Source organism: Pongo pygmaeus, chromosome 2 (genome assembly GCF_028885625.2).
Source record: "Pongo pygmaeus isolate AG05252 chromosome 2, NHGRI_mPonPyg2-v2.0_pri, whole genome shotgun sequence".
NCBI classification, from domain to species: domain Eukaryota; kingdom Metazoa; phylum Chordata; class Mammalia; order Primates; family Hominidae; genus Pongo; species Pongo pygmaeus.
In genome coordinates, this window is record NC_085930.1 from 149202231 (window position 1) to 149224239 (window position 22009).

Below are 22009 nucleotides of genomic sequence, written 5' to 3' on the forward strand. Positions count from 1 at the left end.
CTCTCCCAACAGGAAAGCCTAACGTCTGCCTCCTCGGCATCACATGAAATATTAGATAATGAGGACCCCTTGTCCCTCTGTTTAGGCTTCCCTGGAAGTGGAGAGCTTAGTAATAGCCCTCTCACATGGTCTGCTTCTGTTTCCATCAAACATAACTATGTCAAAAGGTTTCATTAGTCACAAATACAGGGAACAATAAGGCTATAGCTATTTGGACACAAAGCAAAGACAGAGTCTTATATCCATTACCTAGACTCAAATAAAAAGTGAGCCCACAATTAGGTTATAAATATGAATTGGAACTTGAAGAATTATCTGATATCAGCCACTTATTTTTCTGTCTGTAAACACAGACATAAAATAAGTCTTATAAGCCAAGAGCAAAGATACACATTCAGGTTTATTACAAAACACTAAAAATATCCCTCTGCCACATCTCGCAACAATATGTCACATTAGGAACCCAGAGAAGAAGAAAAAAAAGCATTCCTTAGGGAGGTTGAGTGTAGAACAAGGCTGTGTCTGCACTGTGCCCCATGAAGTACATATTCATTCACTTATCCATTCATCAAGAAGTTTTGGTCAAGATCAAATTTAAAAATGAACAAACGTATTTCAGGGACAAATGTTCATTATGGAGCAGTCAAAGGAATGTAGGCTTTGGAGTTTCTCAGATCTGTTTGTCACTCAGCTCTGTCTCTTATTATCTGTGTGACCTTAGGTGAGTCACTTCACTTCTCTGAACCTTAGTATCCTCATCTGTAAAATGAGGATAAATATGAACACCTCAGCAGTGGTTATGAAGATTCAATGATGTAATGAATGTAAAGCAAGATTAACATAGTGACAGCAGAACACTTGACCCATGGAAGTGTTTTGTTGGCCATCACGGTCTCACACTCACATGCAGAGATAGACAGATGACTGATTGAGATTTAGAAACTGTAGATGAAATAACCACAGTTCTGCTGTCGAATGCATTTAATACGTGCTTTTATTATTTTTTTATTTTTATTTTTTTTATTTTTTTTTTAGCAGCAGCTACTTCATACCAGTCACTGGAGCAGGGAGTACACTGGCAAACTGGCAAACAGAAGTATGGCAAACAGAACTGACAAACAGAAAATCATATTCAGATTGTGGTCTTAAAACACCATTTGCACTAAAAGATTCCAGGATCTCTTAAAGAAACAGCTGATTCTGAGTTGGGGCAAAAATGAACAAGATAAGCCTAGATCTGATTGGCTATGTGCAGGAAATACTGGGACAGAGGAACACATGAGTGCGCAAATAGCAAAATCCAGACTGGGAAAATCTATTATCCTGTGTTCTTCGACAGATAAATTGCAAGGAAAAGAAAACAATGAACTTATAAGCTATAGATTAAAAAGTTTTGAAAAACATAAATTAGTTTTTTCATGGGCAAAACTCAACTACAGTGTCTAGGGATAGAGATTTAAGTGATAAAATAGGGGAGAGGTGAAGACTAAAAGTCAAGACAATGGATACTTTTGGGAGGAGAGTAGTGGTTGAGAGGAGAGCAGTGGTTGAGAGGAGAGCAGTGGTTGGGAGGAGAATAGTGGTTGACATTGGGATGGGGTGCAGGGAAGGGGCTTCTGCACAGCTGGTAAGGTTTCAATTCTTGGCCTAGGTGTGGCTATAAGGATGCTCACTCCATAATAGTTCATTAAGTTCTGCACTTGTTTTGTGTAGCTTTATGCATCTTGCTTTAGGATAAAAAGTAACTTAAGTGGAAGAAAGAGCATGTGTTGAGGGCTGCTGTGTGCTAGAGACTTTTCTGGGCCCTATGGCAATGAGTGAAGCTCAGTCCTGACCCTGAAGCTTAGAGTTTAGTGGGAGAGAAAGATAATTACAGTACCATGATCAGGGATAGATGGGAGCTATATACAGAAGACTGTCTGGGAGGGATCGCCTAACTGGGCCTGGGGGTAGTGGAAGGCTTGCATGGAGCAGCAGGGAGAGGACCTGACAATGTTTAAACACCCACCACACCCCGGCCCATTCTAAAGATACTAGGATGAAATCAACCCCATGTTGGCTCTGAAAGGGAACCAAAATGGGCTTTTTGGGAGGATGTAGGCAGAGAAATTGTTCACAGGCCCTTGCTATGCATTTTACACATCTTCATCTCAGTGTCTCATTACCCCATTAGATGTGAGGTAACTGTGGCTTGGAAAGATTAGAAAACAACTGGCTGTGTATCAACTGGCCAGGGAATAGAAACGCTGAGTTTTGAATCAAGTGTGCATTCTTTTGCCAGAGAAATAGTGCGTCTAGGGTCCCAGACAGGTACAGGTCATTAGTCTATAGGAGTGAGCAGCCCAGATCACGAGATGAGGAGGATGGCAACAGACAAGAAAACAAACAAACAAAAAAATATATATATATATGTGTGTATATATACATATATAGATGTATATATACACATATATGTGTGTATATATACACATATAGATGTATATATACACACATATATGTGTATATATACATATATGTGTGTATACACACACACACACACACACACACACACACACACACATATATATATATACAGCCTCTGCCTCTAACCAGATCCTCTGGGTCTCTGCTCTGTGGGCCATATGGAATCCACACCGGTCATTTCTCTGTATATTCTCTCACCTGCAAGGATATGGGTGAGGGGCCTTTAAATCTCCTTATGAAGGAAGGATCCCTTCCTATTGGAGTCAGGGCTGTACATAAAGGCCCCCAGTTCCTCCATGCTAGACACATCCCCAGAAGCAGCACCTAATGGGCAACACTGTGGAGTCATTTGCCACCCAGACCAGGGGCACCCCACGGACACTTATTCCAGAAAACTAAAGCTGGGCCACAAAGAAGGCTCTCATCTTTGCTGCCATTTGCCCTGGACCACTTCAAAATGTGACACATCAGGCTGCAGTGAGCCAAGATTGTGCCACTGTACTCCAGCCTGGGTGACAGAGCGAGACCTTGTCTCAGAAAAAAAAAACAAAAACGTGGCACGTCCACTGGAACTATGTTCTGGGCAGGCCCTTGGCTTCAAGAGTGAAATTCTGTGACTTCTCACTTAACAGTTATGGGAAGTCTTTCACCAAGCAGTGTCACAGGCTGAACATTGACACTACGATCTGCTCAGTAATGAGGAGCAGACCCCACACCTCACAAAGGTCTCACAGCCTAACCTGCCCAGCTGTGATGTCTAGTACCTGCTCACATGTAGCCAGGAAGCATTCATGTAAATGGCTGATAAGAGAGGCCAAGACAGTGAGACTTTCTCACTGCACTTGATCACTAAGGGCTGTTCCATTTCTGCATTTCTTCTAATAGCAGTTTATCCAGAGAGACAGAGAGAGGCAGAACATTGGAAACCTGTTCATTAAGAAGATTTTAGCACGGTGTCAACCCCCGTAAGTCATACTTCCCTAATAAACTGAAAGCTTTTTATCTGTGGAGTAAAACACAAATGGTCACTTAAAATCTTGAAAAGCATACTTTATATGACAACCAAATCAAGAGTTAATTTGTCTTTCTCTGTCTCCTGGCCAGTCTGGCGCCCCTCCAGCCTTCTCTTTACTCCCTTCTACTTTGCCTTCATGATCTTTCTAAAAACCACCACTGCCTTGCTAAGACACATTTCCCAGATCTTCATTTCATCCTTGCCCTGGATTTGCTGGTGGTAAGGAAATCTAATCATAGCTTACATGTAATGAGCACTTAAATGTTTCAGTGGTATCAATTCATTTAATTTGAGGGATATTGATATACCAGCAATGACATTAGAGAGAGAGATTAGAAATACTTGAACGGACTTTTAAAAATTTCAATAGTTACCCAGTTAGTTTAATGCATAGGAGAAAAGGTGTAACTTACACATTAAAACATGCCTTCACAGTTATAAAATTAAATAAAATTATTTTAGACTGGGTGTGGTAGCTCACACCTGTAATCCCAACACTTTGGGAGGCCAAGGCGGGCAGATTGTTTGAGTCCAGATGTTGGAGATCAGCCTGGGCAATGTGGCGAAACCGCTCTCTAATAAGAATCCAAAAAATTAGCCAGACATGGTGCTACACATCTACAATCCCAGCTACTCGGGAGGCTGAGGTGGGAGAATCACCTGAGCTCAGGAGGTAGAGGCTGCAGTGAGCCGAAATCGCACCACTGCACTCCAGCCTGGGCAACTGGAGTGAGACTCTGTCTCAAATACTTAAGTAAAAGTAAGCTAGTTTAAATAAAAATATTAAGAAAGTGACAAAAGAGGTATGTGAATTTGTTCATTTATTTAACAAATACTTCCTTTGAGAGACTCCTACCTGGCAGGCATTTCTGTGGAGCCTGCAAATCCAACAGTGAACAAAGAAGACAAAGACCCTGGACCTTCAAAAGACCCGAAAAAGCCCTTTAGGAAACAAGTTATCCAAATGGCCAATAAACACATGAAAAGGTGCTCAACTTCATTATATGTTGGGGAAATGCAAAGTTTAAATCCACAGTGAGCTATACCAAGCACCCACCATAATGGCTTAAAAAAAATAAATTTCAAAAGAGATGATACCAGGATTTGGCAAGAATGCAGAGCAACTGGGAGTTTTGTATATTGCTGTGGGAGTATAAATTGGTACAGCCTCTTTAGAAAACTATTTGGCAATATCTGCTAAAGTGGACCCAGTAGTTCCATTCCTAGTCGCCTACCCAGCCGAAAAATACATGTGTTTACTAAAAGACATGTATAATCTTTGAGAAATAAACAGGTCTCAGAAAATGCTAACTGAAAGAACTAAAACCTATTCTGGAGCAAAGAAGTAGCAGCAGCAATAAGACATTATCCATGTCCATGAGGATAGTAGATTGCTGTCATTGAACACACTTTCTCTGAGTGTGTACTGTGTTCTGGATTTTATGCTGGACGCTTGAAATACAGGACTAAATCCAAGGTGTCTCTTACCCTGTCAGGAATACACAGTCACTCACCTTACAACCAGGAAAGCTAAGCCTTTTGAACTTTGCTCAAGGAAATTTGGATGAATGAACATCAAGATGGGTAACCTTGGTTTACATTCTATATAAATATGTTTATGTAAATATATAGTATCTCTCTATAAGAGTAGGAACTTTGTATTATTTCCTACTATATCCCCCAGAACTAGAGCTGTGTCTGACTCATAGTAGGGGCTCTGTAAGTATATGCTGGCTGCCTGGATGGATGGATGGATGGATGGATGGATGGATGGATGGATGGATGGAAATGAACCAGGATGAGAAGAGCTCCAGAATTTGCAGACAAACTGCCCCTGCAGGAGACAGGGGATTCCCACCATATAAAGGAATATTACACGGAAGAGTCTGACAAACCCTACTTATCAGGGTTGTCTGCCAAGGACACTCACCAGCAGTTGGAATTGTTACAATCAACCATGGAGGTTTTTATTTTTTTCACTTCAGACATAGATTAATACTTCAGGAGAACAAGGTTCTAATTGACAACCAAGACCTTTGGTTTAATCAGCAAAGGAAAAAAGTCTGGGAACATTATTGCCTTGCTCATGTTTTCCCATCGCATTCTTGGCTGGGTTTACCTTTTTGGCCTTTAATTATTCCATTCTCTCACATGACTTCATCTCAGACACTTTGAGATGAAAATGTGATTTGCCATTTAGAGGTTTCAGCAAAAATCACACTCAAGTCAGCAAATTGAGAGCCTGATAAAGCAACAGAGGGTGGGGGCAAGGCTTTGAAAGGACGTCTTGAAAGTGTTTTTAATTAAATCTGTGTTATTATTTAGGATGGTCAAGAATCATTTACACGCACCATAGGGTCTGTTTGGAATCTCAGTCGTGCTGTTCTTATCACTGTAGCATTAGTCATGCAACCTAAGGGCAATGTGACAAGTTCGCTTCTTCAGCCAAATATTTCTGAGTAGCACCTACTGTGTATACCTACCTTATACTAGGCACGAACCAGGTTCTGTGGGCAGTCACCAAGAAATACTCGGCAAAGCTCCTGTCCTATCATGTCAGGGGCTGGACAACATAACCAGGTCATAATATAACAGAAGGGGGAAGGAGAGGGTCAAAGGCACAAACATCACCTAAGCCTCTCTGTGCCAGGATCTGCTCTACGAGCTTTGCCTATATTTACTCTTATTCGTCACAGCAGTCTGTGAAGAGGAATCATTATTCCATGTCATAGATGGGAGACCTATGAGAATTGAAATGGCTTATCTTAGCCATACAGCTCTTTAACTGGTCTCTCTAAAATCCTACTCTTACTAGGGTGTATCTTGATGCCAACCTTTTAGACCACGTTGAAAGGTGTTATTAGAACCAATTCCCCAAATTCATTATTAGATTAATAAAGGGTGATGTTGAGGACAGAGCTGTCCACATCACAGAATGTCTTCTTTTGAAAACCCACAGAAGGATTTCTATCTGGACTCCATACAAGAAAAAAGTCTGTTTTTCTTTAACAACAGATAACTTTTAATTTTATGGACATAATAAGACAATATTACATCAAGTTTCCTTTTGCATTGGCTGCTACAAAGCTTAGAACCAATTGTGTGACCCTCTGCTAAAGAATATAAACTCTGTCATCATACGTTCAGGGCGCAAAGCATATACACCTCCTTCAAGGGTTCATCTTAACATTCCCTCTTAGTCTGCGTTCCCAAAAAGCAAAGCCCAGTGCAAAAGTTTATGACCTTCTCCTTCACAATAAAGAGTACAAGCCCAGGGAGAAGACTGTGAGAGGTAAGAGAATGAGACAGAGAATGAGGGAGGTAAACGAAAGGGTAGGTTATCAAGCCAGATACCTCTTCTGATCAAGTTCAGCTGATTGCTCTTCCAAAGCAATTATTTTTTGTTTGTTTTCATTTTTGACCTTCAACTTTTAACTTCTGGGGTATATGTGCAGGATATGCAGGCTTGTTACATAGGTAAATGTGTGCCATGGTGCTTTGCTGCACAGATCATCCCATCACCTAGGTATTAAGCCCAGCATCCGTTAGATATTCTTCCTGATGCTCTCTCTTCCCCTACCTCATCCCCAACAGGCCCCAGTGTGTGTTGTGCCCCCTCATGTGTTGATGTGTTCTCGTCATTCAGCTCTGACTTATAAGTGAGAACATGCACGTTTTGTTTCCAGTTCCTATGTTAGTTTGCTAAAGATAACGGCTTTTAGCTCCATTCATATCCCTGCAAAGGACATGCTCTCACTCCTTTTTATGGCTACAGAGTATTCCATGGTGTATATGTACCACATTTTGTTTATCCAGTCTATCATTGATGGACATTTGGATTGATTCCATGTCTTTGCTATTGTGAATAGTGCTGCAACAAACATACATGTGCATATATCTTTATAATAGAATGATTTATATTCCTTTGGATATATACCTAGTAATGAGATTGCTGGGTCAAATTGTATTTCTGCCTCTAGATTTTTTCAGAATTGCCACACTGTCTTCCTCAATGGTTGAACTAAATTACACTCCCACCAACTGTATAAAAGTGCTCGTTTTTCTCTGTAAACTCATCAGCATCTGGTGTTTCTGGACTTTTTATTTTTAGCCATTCTGACTGGCATGAGATGGTATCTCATTGTGGTTTTGACTTGCATTTCTCTAATGATCAATCAGTGATGTTGAGCTTTCTGTAAATATGTTTGTTGGCTGCAAGAATGTCTTCTTTTGAGAAGTATCTCTTGATGTCCTTTGCCCACTTTTTAATGTTTTTTTTTTCCTTGTACATTTGTTTAAGTTTCTTGTAGGCTCTGGGTATTAGACCCTTGTCAGATGGATAGATTGCAAAAATGTTCTCCCATTCTATAGGTTGTCTGTTCACTCTGATGATAGTTTCTTTTACTGTGCAGAAGCTCTTTAGTTTAATTAGATCCCATTTGTCAATTTTTGCTTTTGTTGCAATTGTTTTTGGTGTTTTTGTCATGAAATCTTTGCCTATGACTATGTCCTGAATGTTATTGCCTAGGTTTTCTTCTAGAGTTTTCATAGTTTTGGGTTTTATATTTGAGTATTTAATCTATCTTGAGTTAATTTTTATATAAAGGTTTAAGGAAGGGGTCCAGTTTCAATTTTTTGCATATGACTAGCCAGTTCTTCCAACACCATTTGTTAAATAGGGAATCCTTTCCCCATTGCTTATTTTTGCGAGATTTGTCAAAGATCAGATGGTTGTAGGTGTATGATCTTATTTCTAAGTTATTTATTCTGTTCCATTGGTCTATGTGTCTGTTTTTGTACCAGTACCATGCTGTTTTGGTTACTGTACCCTTGTAGTATAGTTTGAAGTCAGGTAGCATGATGCCTCCAGCTTTATTCTTTTTTCTTAGGATCGTCTTGGCTATTCAAGCTCTTTTTTGGCTCCATATGAATTTTAAAGTACTTTCTTCAAATTCCATGAAGAATGTCAATGGTAGTTTAATGGGAATAGCATTGAATCTATAAATTACTTTGGGCAGTGTGACCATTTTCACAACATTGATTCTTCCTATTCATGATCATGGAATGTTTCTCCATTTGCTTGTGTCCTCTCTGACTTTCTTGAACAGTGGTTTGTAGTTTTCCTTGAAGAAGTCTTTCACTTCCCTTGTTAGCTGTATTCTTAGGTATTTTATTCTCTTCGTAGCAATTGTGAATGGGAGTTCCTTAATGATTTGGCTCTCTGCTTGTCTGTTCTTGGTGTATAGGAATGCTAGTGATTTTTGCACATTGATTTTGTATCCTGAGACTTTGCTGAAGTTGCTTATCAGCTTAAGAAGCTTTTGGGCTAAGATGCTGGGATTTTCTAGATATAGGATCATGTCATCTGCAAGCAAAGATAATTTGACTTCTTCTCTTTCTATTTGAATACCTTTCATTTCTTTCTCTTGCCTGATTTCCTGGGCCAAACTTCCAATACAACATTGAATAGAAGTGATGAGAGAGGGCATCCTTGTCTTGTGCCAGTTTTCAAGGGGAATGCGTCCAGCTTTTACCCATTCAGTATGATATTGGCTGTGTGTTTGTCATAGATGGCTCTTAGTATTTTTAGTATGTTCCTTCAATATCTAGTTTATTGACAGTTTTTAACATGAAGGGATGTTGAATTTTATCAAAGGCGCAGGGTGGGTACTGACCTGTTGTTGGCCTGGATGCTCCTGTAGGGGGTGTCTGGAGACCCCTGTTGGGAGGTCTCACCCAGTCAGGAAGGACAGGATCATGGACCTACTTAAACAAGCAGTCTAGCCAGGCACGGTGGCTCACACCTGTAATCCTAGCACTTTCGGAGGCCAAGGCAGGTGGATCACCAGGTCAGGAGTTTGAGACTAGCCTGGCAAACATGGTGAAACCCTGTCTCTACTAAAAATACAAAAAGTAGCCGGACGTGGTGGCATGCACCTGTAATCCCAGCTACTCAGGAGGCTGAGGCAGCAGAATCACTTGAACCTGGGAGGCGGAGATTACAGTAAGCCGAGATTGCACGATTACACTCTAGCTTGGGTGACAGAGCGAGACTCCGTCTCCAAAAAAAAGAAAAGAAAAAAAGCAGCAGTCTGGGTGCTTTTTGGTAGAGCAGGTGTGCAGTGTTGGGGGTAAGCCTTCCTCGTGCAGATTGCTTGGACTCTCCAGAGCCAGCAGGCTGGAAAAGCTGAGTTGACTGAACTGCAGACACATTGGCCACCCCTTCCACCAGGGGCTCCATCCCAGGGAGGGATCAGAGTTTTATCCATATAACCGTGCCTGGAGTTGCTGATATTCTTGCAGGGAGGCCCCGCCCAGTCAGGAGGGACGGATTGGGGTCCCACTTGAAAAAGCTATCTGGCCACAATCTGGCACAGCCTCTGTGCTGTGCTATGGGGGATTCCTTCTTGACCGAACCACCTGGACTCCCCGAAGCCAGCAGGCTAGAATGGCTGAGTCAACTTCACCGCGGAGATGGCGGCTGCCCCCACCTCAGGAGCTCATTCATCTCAGGCATTCTCCAGCCTGTTGCCCCTGCTGGCTGGAATTCCAAGCCAGTGGGTCCTAACTTGTGAGGTGCCATGGAAGTGGGGTCCACAGAACGACACTTCTTAGCTCCCTGGATTCAGCCTGCTTTCTAGGGGAGTGTACGGATGGATCTCCCACCTTGCTAGGATTCCTGGGGCCAGAGTCTATAAAACTCCTGGGTGTCTGAGTGAGCCTGAGTGACTGCTCTGCCAAGACTCCACACAGTTCTGTGTATCAGACCCAAGACCCTGATGGCATGGACTCATGAGGGAATCTCCTGATCTGCAGGTTGCAAACATCTATGGAAGAAGCCTGTTTTTCCGGGAGGGGTCATACAATCACTCACAGCTTCCCTTGGCTGGCGTTGGGGGTTCCTTTGGCTCTGCACCACTCCAGGGTGGGCTGTCGCCCCACCCTGCTTTTCTTCCTTCTCCATTGGTCGAGTCTTCCACCTATTCAGTCCCAATGTGAGAACCTGGATATTTCGGTTGAAGGTGCTGAATTCACTTGCTGTTTTCATTCTCTATGCGACATGGACTGCAGCTGTTTCTAATTGGCCATCTTGGACTCTCCCCCAAGATATTTTCTAATAATCCAAAGCAATTATTAACTAAAAATAATTAACTATTGTGTCTTGTGTGAGAAGAGAAAGAGAGAAGAGTTTATCCACTGGCGCTGGTCTCCAATCAGCCCAAGATTTTTTCCAGGAACATTCATTCCCCTGCATATCTGAGTGGCAGGGGCATGAATTCTGCCACTCTTCAGGGACAATCAGGGAGCCCCCCCTAATGGAGTGAGGTGCTGTTGGGTTGCACCTTTGGGAAGGCCATCCCTGGGCAGCAGCTGGGTGAACCACACAGAGTATTTGCCATGAAGGCAGCCAGTGCCAAGTGGCTATGCCCTCACCTTTCCTGCCCCAGATGGTGCCCAGCTCAGAGGGAGCCCAGAGACATGTATGACACATCCAGTTTCCCTCCCATGACTACTATTTCTTTTTAAAAGAAATTTTGTATTGATTTTATTCTCACAAGCCATATTCAGTTTTTGATGGGTCAAGGTACAAATAAAATTAAACAATTATTTGTTTTGTGCTAATTCACTCTCTTTAATGAAAGTTGTATCCTCAAGGCACCACTTCTCTTTTATCCCCTGGAGTGACCCAGAGTGGCTAAAGTGGGTACCTGAGGATGTCTTGTCACAACCACTAGCTGTTGTCACCACCTCTTTACCACAAAAAGGTACCCTTGAATGGAATGTCTCAGGCCAAGTGTAAAGATTTTGTCTCCTGAAGGATTTCCTCTCAGCCTTGGTTACTATTGTCATTGGAAATCCAAGATTGTACAAAGACAGCATGCCTTTGGAATCCCCAGCACTGAGCACTCTGTCTGGCATTGTGAGCACTTGAATGTTTTTTTTTTTTTCACTAAACCAAATAATTAACAATCATTATATCAAAATAATAACCATTTATTGAGCATTTACTATATGCCCAACAGCGCACTGGCTTGTTTGCCTTGTTTAATCTTCACACAACTCAACTATTACCAGCTGTGGCTCAGTTATATAATCTGATGAGAAAACCTACTTTCTATGGTTATAAATTTTGCTAGAAATAATTCATATACCTGACTCTGAAAAGCAGGGAGCTTCCACTAACCCACTATGGAGCCCTTACAGAGTTTGTCATCTGAAGACGCTTCTCTTTCTCTTGACTCCCTTGGTCTCAAGGTTTGCCTTTTCAACTGCATGAGTCACAGCCCCATCTACTGACTGTAATAAAAATAATCTACCTTTCTGGAATTCAGCAGCAAGGCAGACTTTAATTACCTACTGTCTTCAAGGACCCCAATGTGTAATTACTTTGATTGGACCTTATAATTAAATGGTCAGCCAAGGACATGGGAGGATGCCTTTGGCTTGGGCATTCTTTTCTTTTTCCGGGCTGAGAATTGTAACCTAAGAAACAAAGGCCCACTGGGTGCTGAGCTGCCCAATGGCCTGGGATGCAGCGGGAGCATTTGGAGATAGTGAGGCTGCTCTTTATGCAGGACAGCTCTGCTCACTGACAGAATTGCCTATGGTGTAGGCAGGGAGTGGTAAAAATCACCCTATCCTCAAATACTTCTCACTGAGCATCTCTGATTGATTGCCCTGCCCTGGTACCTGAAGTTCTGCCTCTTGTTATGCATGGGGTACAGGTATCTAATAACCCTATAAAAATGCAAAGGTTCTGGCTGGGCACGGTGGCTCACGCCTGTAATCCCAGCAACTTGGGAGGCCGAGGCGGGTGGATCACGATGTCAGAAGATCGAGACCATCCTGGCTAACACGGTGAAACCCCGTCTCTACTAAAAAAATACAAAAAAAAAATTAGCCGGGCATGGTGGCGGGAGCCTGTAGTCCCAGCTACTCGGGAGGCTGAGGCGGGAGAATGGCGTGAACCCGGGAGGCAGAGATTGCAGTGAGCCGAGATCATGCCACTGCACTCCACCTTGGGTGACAGAGTGAGACTCCGTCTCAAAAAAAAAAAAAGTTCTCATTGAGAAGTAGGAAAGATTGGAAATTAGGGAAATTCATGGGGAGCTCAGGGCTCCCAAGTGGGGTTTCAGAAATTCAGAGTCAGCTTGTAAGCCTTGAGGAGTCTGGAAACAAGTATCTTTTCTTTTGTCCACTCGATATAACACTCAGGCATTTCTTCTACTTGACTGTCAGAGGCTGGTCCAAAAAGCAGCCTTATTGGCAATTGTTCAAAGACCCAGAGAATATCTGGGTAACATATAGGACCCAGAAAGAAAGACTTACTTCAAAATTAGGAATGCACTCAGAATATCTGCGAGGGAAGGACAAACTTTCTGATATGAGCAATACCATCATGGAACCAAAGTAAACCATTCAAGCAGGATTCTACAGTCATGAATGTAAAACAAGGATTATACTAAAGGACAAGAAATTGGGATGTTTCTGAATCAGAGGAGTGTTGGACCTGTCTATTTTTTGCCTGTGTTTGATTAGTGTTGTGTTTTCATTGTTGGTTTGGTTTTCGTGTTCGCTCAGTTGGCTGGAAAAGCCAGCCAAGGAAGAAGTACCTCCTAGAGTTCAGGAAAGCTGGGCTCTGGTCCCAGTCCCCCAACCTCATAAGCCGCCTCTGATGAAATCATTGTACTTCTTCTGGCCTTACTTTTTTCATCTGTAGAATGCATATTATACCCACTCATCCTCCCAGGGAGACTGAGGAGAAAATGGAATATTGTGGGGGTACTTCGAAAATAATAAAGTATTATTTTATTAATGGAAAATGATTAGTGCTGTTGCCATTAACCATGGCTATTAAGAATCTATTAATACAAATTAACCCTAAATCTGAGAAATGAAGTGAGTATAAATAAATAAATAATACCTCAATTAACAGGTTTAAATAATTTAAATCATTATGATTGAGTACCAGTCTTGTTCCTCTCACTTCTAGTTGAGTGTTCGGGTGAAGAGAAGGAACCCCTGACACTGTTTAATGGAGTGAATCTTGCTGTTGAGAGAGCCAGCCCTTCACTTAACACACATGCTGCCCAAGTTACCTCATTCCCAAATCAGTCACTCTCTCTCCCTCCACCCACCTTGCTCTTGTTCTCTTTCTCTCTCTCCTGCCTACTTTCTAGCTTGCCGATAATTAAGTTCCTGAAATTCCATTGCTTCCTCATTAGGCTAAGGGATTAAAAAAGATTCAGTTCGGATGTTTGCAAAAGCAGCCCTGGTCACTCTAATGCTCTTTGGAGGCTGTTGGCTTCAATGGCCACCACACAAGGATAACCTCCTCATACCAGTCCTCCTGCAAACTAGCTTTCTCCTGCCTAGCCTGAAGGCTAGATGCAGAAAGGAGGGACACCCTTGCGTCCTTAGGTATTAAATGAAATCCTTCAGAAGGCCTCAGCTCCTCTCCCAGACAAACTCTGTAAGGGCTCCACAGTGGGTTAATGGGAGCTCCATGCTTTCCAGAGTCAGTTATATGAATTTTTTCTAGCAAAATTTATAACCATAGAAAGCAGGTTTTCTCATCAGATTATATAACTGAGCCACAGCTGGTAAGAGTTGAGTTGTGTCTCCCAAGGCCCTCCCCACTCCCACAGTGTCTAGTTCCATTTGACCCACAAGAATCCTTACACAGACACTCTGTCTAAATTCACATCCAATAAATGATTGTTTTTCTTTTTCTTTCTTGAGTGATAGTACTGCTTAGTGGCTTAGAGCAGAACTTCTCAAACTTTAATGTGCATGTTAATTGCCTGGAGATCTTGTTAAGATTCAGATTCAGAAGGCCTGGGGTGGGGTCTATGATTCTACATTTCTAACCAGCTCCCAAGGGATGCCTGTGCTGCTGGTTCATGGCCCACAGTTCAAACAGCAAGGCTGTAGACACAAACTCATTGTGTGACCTTGGACATGTTATTCCACCTCTCTGAGCTTCAGTCTATTTGTAAAATGCAGAAAATAATAGTAATACCTCCAAGAATTATTGGGAGAATAGGCAATGCAAAGATCTTATCCCAGGGTATGGCACAAAATGTATGAAAGCAGGCTGTGCTTATGGTGGTGGTGGGTGAAGGGTAAAATAATAAAAAGGAAACCTTCTCCCAAGTGGGCCTTTCCCCAGGCAGATGTTTCAGAGACTCAGAAGAGCACATCATCTTTCAGGCTCAGCACTGTCTGACCTGAAAGTCAACTAATTCTACACCTCTAAATGGAGCGAATTGTAGCAAATGAACACAGCCTTGTGGGGCTGAGCAGTGAAGGATGCAGGCCTGTTTGCACACAGGGTGGACAGACGGCCGCTGCTGACCCCTGTACCCCACAGTTCACTGTGAAGGCAATCAGGAACTGAGCCCTTATTAAACAGCTTGGGGAGGCTTAGGCATGCAGAAGCCACCAAGCAGAGGTGGTCTTTGGTTATCCTGTGTGTGGTCAGCCCAGCACTTTTAAACACCTTTTGGAAGATTAGCTTTTTGTTTGTCTAAAGTAATCATGAATTACACATATTGATAAACACTCTTCAAAATACTGAGAGAATCAGAAATCAGAGCACATTGTGCCTGGCATCTATGAAGAATTTCAGGGCAGGGGATGGGGTGCAGCAGAGTGTGGAGCTGGCCTTAGAAAGCTGATTGGTCAGGAGAAGTAGAAGAAGATGAGACAGCAGAGCAGAAGTGGCGTACACAAAGTCTAATATAAAAGGGGAACATTGAGGAAATCAGTTTGTGTAGAGAAGCAAGGATTGTGTGTTGAGAAAGATGAGTGTGTTGGTTTCCTATTGCAACCATACAATGTACCACATATGTAATGACTTCAACGTAAGTTTATTATCTTACAATCTTGGAGGTCAGATGTCTGAAATGGGTCTCTGGGGCTAAAATCAGTCAAAGTATTGGGAAGGCTGTGCTCCTTCTGGAGGCTCTAGAGGAGCTTCTGTTTCTTTCTACCTTACAGTTTACAGAGGCTACCCACGCGCCATGGCTTAGAGCCCCTTTCATCTTTAAGGTCAGCCGCTGCATTATTCAACCTCTTCTTCCATCATCACATCACGTCTGGCTCTCCTGCCTCCCTCTTTAATTGTGAGGACCTTTGTGTGGCATTGGACCCACCTAGATGGTCCAGGATACTCTCCCCATCTCAAGATTCTTCATTTAATCACTTCTGAGAAGTCCCTTTTGCTGTTTAAGTACAGTCATGTGCCACATAACGACATTTCAGTTAATGATAGACTGCATATAGGAAGGCAATCCCATGAGATTATAATACTGTATCACCATTTTACATTTTTTATATTTACTTGTATCTAAATAAACACATACTTACCACCATGTTACCTCTGCCTACAGTATTTGGTACAGTAACATCCTGTACAGGTCCATAGCCTAGGAGCAATAGGCTGTACCATAGAGCCTAGGTGTGTAGTGGGCTATGCTGTCTAGGTTTGTGTGAGTGCCCTCTATGATGTTCGACAACGATGAAATAACTGAAGGACGCTTGTTGCTAAGCGATGCATGACTGTAACATATTCACAGGTTTCAGAGATGAGGACATGAACCTATATGGGGGCCATTTTCCTGACAACACAATAGGAATGGTCTTAATGTGCCAGCTCTCCAGGATGTTGTTAGAAATTCAACTTTTTAAGAAAATTTCTTAAAAGGAACAAAATTATTATCCAAGAGTTGAAGATAGAAGAAAAAAGAATTTTTCTTGATTCGGCTATAGCCCCTGGTTTATAAGTAGAAGTTTACCCTCACACGAGGACCTAGGACCCACAGTATGTGGCATAGTGGTGGGGTCCGCTTACAAGGGGGCATGTTAGGAAGAACTGCAGGAAAGACAGTTACAGGTGATGAGGACCTTTGAGAGCCTGCCATCTTCAGCCTCCCCTTTCTCTTCTCAAAACTGCCCTCCCCTTAGCAGATAAAGCCACAAAATCCCTTAGAATCTCAGGCATAAGAATCAATGCCCTCTGAAATATTCTTCAGTCTGAGCACCTCATCCACTTCTGCCAGATCACTAGAGAGGGAGCCTACAGGGCTTTGCCAGGCAGTTCTGAGGCTCCAGCTCTTAGCTTTCTCTGTGTGGAGCAGGGCACCTGATACAATGGCAGGCTCCATGCATATTTAGTTAACAGATGAATGAATGAATGAGGTTTATGGACCCTTTCATGAGAGCCTTTATTGTCATTAACAAGGGGTCCTCCTTGTAAAAATAGCACTTTCTGAACACATATAACATCTTACAAATTACTAATATTATATATGATTCAAGGAATATTTTTCTCATGCCAAAAAAAAAAGGTGGTGCTCCACTATTCTGGCCACTGCTTTTTCTGTCATAGTGAGTAATGGCATCAAATGCAGTGAACACTCTGAGCATTTTTATGCCCCTAGCCCTGTATTTGAGAGCCATAGTGGGAAACAAGAGAAGACCAAAACAGAGTCCTGGACTCTGAGGCCTTCCCAGTCTTGTTCTAAGACTGTATAATCTAGTTCCTGAACAGTGCAGGTTGCATGGAAGTCGTCAGGAAGAATGAGCGACACTGATCTCAGTAAACATGGAAGGCCATTTATATTCACATTTTCTTACATCCACAGTCACACCAAAGCTTGGAACTAGCACATGCTTCGCCTCACAAAGTCTATCCTGAGTGATTAATCAGAACCTAGCATGAAAGTATAAGGACTATTTCACCTTCTCTCCAGAGCCAGAGAAAGGTGGCAGGAAGAATGCTTTTGTGTTTGTGGCATTTGTTTTGATTTTTTTTTTTTGGGAGGGGAAAGAGTATTACTGGATTTCAATCAGTTTCCAGAGCTTTATATGAGACCAAAACTCAAGTGAAAATTCCACTTGGCAAATATCCATAACAGCCTGTGCTTAAGATCTTAGATATCCTAATGGATTTAAAACTGCAACTGTTCTTTAAATATTTCTACAAATTCTCCCAAACTTAACAGACTGACTCATAGTTCAAAGAAAGTATCTTTTTTTTTGCTGTGGAATTCCAAGCTGAGACAACCTGTTGACAAGCCTTCTCTTGAGGCCCCTGTGAAATGCAAATTGGCCTTTCTGCAGAAATCATTGTGCAAGGGGAGCAGGTGGTCCAGATGTGGCTGGAATGTTTTTGTCTTTTCTAGAGCAATGATGTGATGTTCATGGCATGACCCCACTGATGGCCTTTAATTTCATTCAGTGGCCCTGAACTCCACCAGAACAAGATTGGTCTGGGAAGCCCATGTGGTGAAAGGTCTGTACTGGGGCTCCGTTATAAATGCACACTGTTCTTCTCTGCCACTCCCTCACAGAGCAATCAGATACACACACAGGCAGCCATGTGGTTGAAGGAGAGTCCCGTTACCATAGAGCTGCTGGTTTACCGAGCCAGTAGCTGAGGCAGTCCCCAGTGAGCTCTGAGATGTGGGACCTCCTTTCTCACCAGCACGTGCTGTTTTTTTATATGTGGAAACACTTACCCAATTCCATTCAAGATCAATTCACTTCTCCAAAGGAGCAACGTTTATTATTTGAATTATTTAGGGAAGGCTTATTTACCATCACTGAGATATGAGATATGTCAACTAAATTATAATTATGTTTCTCTTAAGATATCCACTGAGATTACTCTTTTATTTTTTTAAACTTGCAAGGAGGATTCCACCTCTGTTCTCCTAGAGACAGGCTGTGTTTATAGACGGCCAGCCTCGATATTCTGAGTGGCAGAATGAAAAATTAATTTTCTTCAAATACATTACTGGGTAGTTAACTGCATCTCAGCAACCTATTTGTTTAATACACTGGAGTCCTCTTCAAAGAGCCTATGATTTATTCTCACCTTTGCCAAGAACTTCTTTTGAACATACACTCCTGAGGACAGGAAACAGGATTTCTGGGCTCCATCCCTGCACTAACAGGCTGTTTTATCTTGAGCAAGTCACTGGCGCACTCTGAGCCACAGAAAAACTGGCCTCATAATCTGGGAGATCCTCCCACCTACTGTTCGGCAGCTGCCCACAAATGCCGGAATCCATGGTGAGAAGTTATGTGTAATCACTCTCTGCTATTTATCTGCCTAGGAAAGAATGAAAGGAGAAATTAAGCATGGAAAGAAACATTTTGCATGAAAGTATTCTCTCTCTCATTCCTCCCATTAATCTTTGCTTCCCCTGGCAAGTCCTTAAGAAGCAGGGAAAGCCATGTCAGGAGATGCCTCCCTCCTTCTGCCCATTCTTCTCGTTGCCTGAGTGCTCTAGGATCATTTCTTTTTCTCCTTTACACAGCATGAGTCTTCCCCTGCCTCTCTTTCTTCACACTCCCCTCCTTATGATGCTGCCCTGGACCCCCAGGGTCCTTCAAGCCCTCCCCTCACCTTCTCTTTGGGATGGTAATTTAGCACTAGGTACCCAGGATTTGATCCCCTGGCGGCTAAAAGGCTCTGTGCCCAGTAACAGAGTAAGAACCTGCAAGGACAGGTGGGGCTCTGCAGAACATGACCACCATTCATCCATCCACTCCCCCTCCACGCTCTCATTTGTGACCAACATTTGTTGTGCACCTACCTCATACCTGGAGATGTGGAAGTGGATGTGGTTCTTATCCTTGTGGATCAAGGAGTCAAGAGCTGGGCTATAACCCATAGGAGAGCCATTAGTCACGTGTGACTGTCAAGCCCTTGAAATGTGGCTAGTCCAAATTGAGGTGTGCTGCTAGGGTAAAATCATGATGGATTGGAAAGAGTACAAAAACAGAATGTAAAATGTACTAATTTTTAATATTAATTACATGTTGAAATGACAAATGGCTATATTGGACTAAAGTACAGTATTAAATTCACCTGTTTCTTTTTACTTTTCTAATATGGCTACTGGAAAATGTAAAATTACATGTGTGTCTTGAGTATGTGAGGGACCAGGATGGACAGAGAATGGTACAGGCTGGTGCAGTCACACTGGTCCAGATGGGGTGATGAGGAACATCGGGGGTTGAGCCTCTTCCTGGACTGGGCAGAGGGAGGGAAGAGGGCTCATGCCAAGAACCATGTAAGTATTATAACTGAGGGGCATGAGTTAAGGAAGGAATGTCAGGAGTAACGCCTACTCCTTTTAGCACTTACAAGGTAAGCCACTGTTCTAAGTGTTTTACATGTATTAACTCAATCATCACAACCCTTCAAGGTAGTTACTATTGTTATCATTTCTGTTTGAGGCACAGACAGGAAATGTAACTCTCCTAAGATCATGCAGTCAGGACGTGATCAAATCAGAATTTGAACCTGAGGGGTTGGGTTCCACAGCCTCAACATGGAACTGTGCTATGTATAGCCTTCCTCCAAGGTTGGAATGGGCATCCCCATGGTTTGGGGTGAGGTAGACCCACCAGTGTGCTGACAGGAGCAGGGGTAGGAGAAGGCACCTGTCCTCTACCCCTATATCACAAACCCACCCCTCGCTTCTGTGCCACAGGGTGCTGCCTTTGCTTGTTCTGTCTGCCTTGAATGCTCTGACAATTCGTCCTCGTCCTTTCCTTCACCATCACTTTCTGATCTCCAAAACTAGGTAAAATTCCTCTATTATGGGCTTGTATGACACCTTGTACCTCTACTCATAGGATGTCTTATAGACATAATGTTACATTTATTTACGTGAGTGTTTAATTTTCTGTCTGTCACCTAAGGGAAAGAGCTATGTCTGTTTTTACTCACTTTCTATATTCAGCACCTAACATAGTGTGTGACCTCATACCAATAAATACCTATTTAATAAATAATCAATTCTTCCTGCAAGATAGATTTTCTACCCATCTTATAGATGAAGAAACTACACTCAGCAAGTTTAAGAAACTTGCCCCAAGTTCCAATCCCAAGTAAGTGGATAGAGCTGAAATTTCCCCTGAGCCAACTCACTTCAAAGCCACTACCTTTCAGTGGAAATCCAAATAGGTGCTCCTATCCCCAGAATGTGCATGGAAGCCAGAGACTGGTGAGGAGACCTGTGCAACATGCATTAGCCCCTCCCTAGCTAGAGTCTTATGGGGACTCACTCATATCTGATGACTTGTACCCTCCTTCCTTCTCCCCATGGGGCCCTCATCTTCTGTCCAAAACCCTCTGTGTCTGCCAGGGACTTCTCAACTCTTTTTCTTGGACAGACGGCACTGCTGAGTTTGCTAGAATTCCAAGGATTTGGCACAGACACGGCCTTATCCCCAGGAACACACTCCCAGTTTCCAAGCTGGACCCTTGTGTTCTCCTTTTCTACAAGAATCATTTCCAGGGTCGCTAGCTCTTAATGCAATCATTTGTTCATTCATTCAGTCAGTCAGTTGATCTGCCAATACATACTAATTGTTGAATGGCTATCATATCCCTTATACTTACCTCGAGAAGCTCCTTTTGCAGGAGGGGTTAGAACCCATAGGATGAGACCTCAACCCCATCCTAAAATGACTCTCTTTGAACACAGTTCCTATTTGGAGGCAAGCAACCTGCTTAGTCTTTGTGCAGTTTATTGTGTTCAGAGAGGGAACACATGAGGAGAAATATTCCCTTTCCTAATTGCCAAATTTAAGACACGTGCTTCCTGGCCTGCTCAAATATTAAACTCACTCTGTACACGGGCACTTACAACACACAACAGGCAGGCCGTGCCTCTGCAGCTCTGAATCTGTGCCCAGGGCCCTGACAGACAGCAGCTGGTTCAGGAAATTCATGAGGAAAATATCCCTAGATTAATTTTGTGGCATGTCCTGCAAGCAAAAACCTGGGAGGAGGAAGAAAGCCTGGCAGGCTTAAGAGAGGGTTTTGCTTTTTTGCCCCATTTTTTTTTTTTTTTTTTTTGAGTGGGGGCTCACAGGTAAGAGGAGTCCTCATGCTCAAAATAAGAAGCAGGAAGAAATATGTCAGCAGAGGGAGGGAAGCTTTGAAATGGGGGTAGGAAGAATGGTGGGGCAAGAGAGAGACTGGCATTTGCTGGAAAGTGGAAAGGGGCTGGCTACAGTCTGTTGTGTTCACTGTCACATCCCCAATGCCTGGGAAGTACCTGGACATATGTGTGAATGAATTGAGTGAATTTCACAGCATGTGTCATCTAGGATTTTTTTGTTCCCTGAGATAGCCATAGGTACATAGCAAGAGGACAAATATGGTCCAAAAATTTGGTAAACAGTCTACTCTGTTCCCCACCTTAGCATATTATAGTCTCTGAGACAGAGGTTCTCAAACTTAACCACACCAAAACCACCTGGAGGGCTTATTGAAACACAAACGGCCAAGCCCTACTCCTGGAGTTTCTGATTCCATGGGGCTGACGTGAGGCTGGAGAGTGAATTTATAGCAAGTTCCCAGCTGACACTGATGCCCTGGTTCAGAGACCACACTTTGAGAACCACTGTTCCGAGGCATCCTGCTGAAAGAAGCCTGATGGACTGTTAAATGAGGCTTTTCCAAAGCATTTTTTACTCTGGACCCCTTTGTTCATGGTATAT

The 22009-nt window shown here is 42.8% G+C and overlaps 1 protein-coding gene and 1 long non-coding RNA gene across 2 annotated transcripts in view; one reads left to right on the plus strand and one right to left on the minus strand.

The window, feature by feature from the left end:
- The window catches only part of CLSTN2 (calsyntenin 2), a 639444-nt gene that overhangs the window by 561215 nt on the left and 56220 nt on the right, over window positions 1-22009 (plus strand). The gene's annotated exons all lie outside the window — the stretch shown is intronic.
- LOC134739192 (uncharacterized) overlaps window positions 18317-22009 on the minus strand; it is a 158507-nt gene continuing 154814 nt past the window's right edge. The window contains exon 4 of the long non-coding RNA XR_010125772.1: window positions 18317-18599. This is a non-coding gene — a long non-coding RNA (uncharacterized LOC134739192). The remainder of the gene's footprint in view (window positions 18600-22009) is intronic.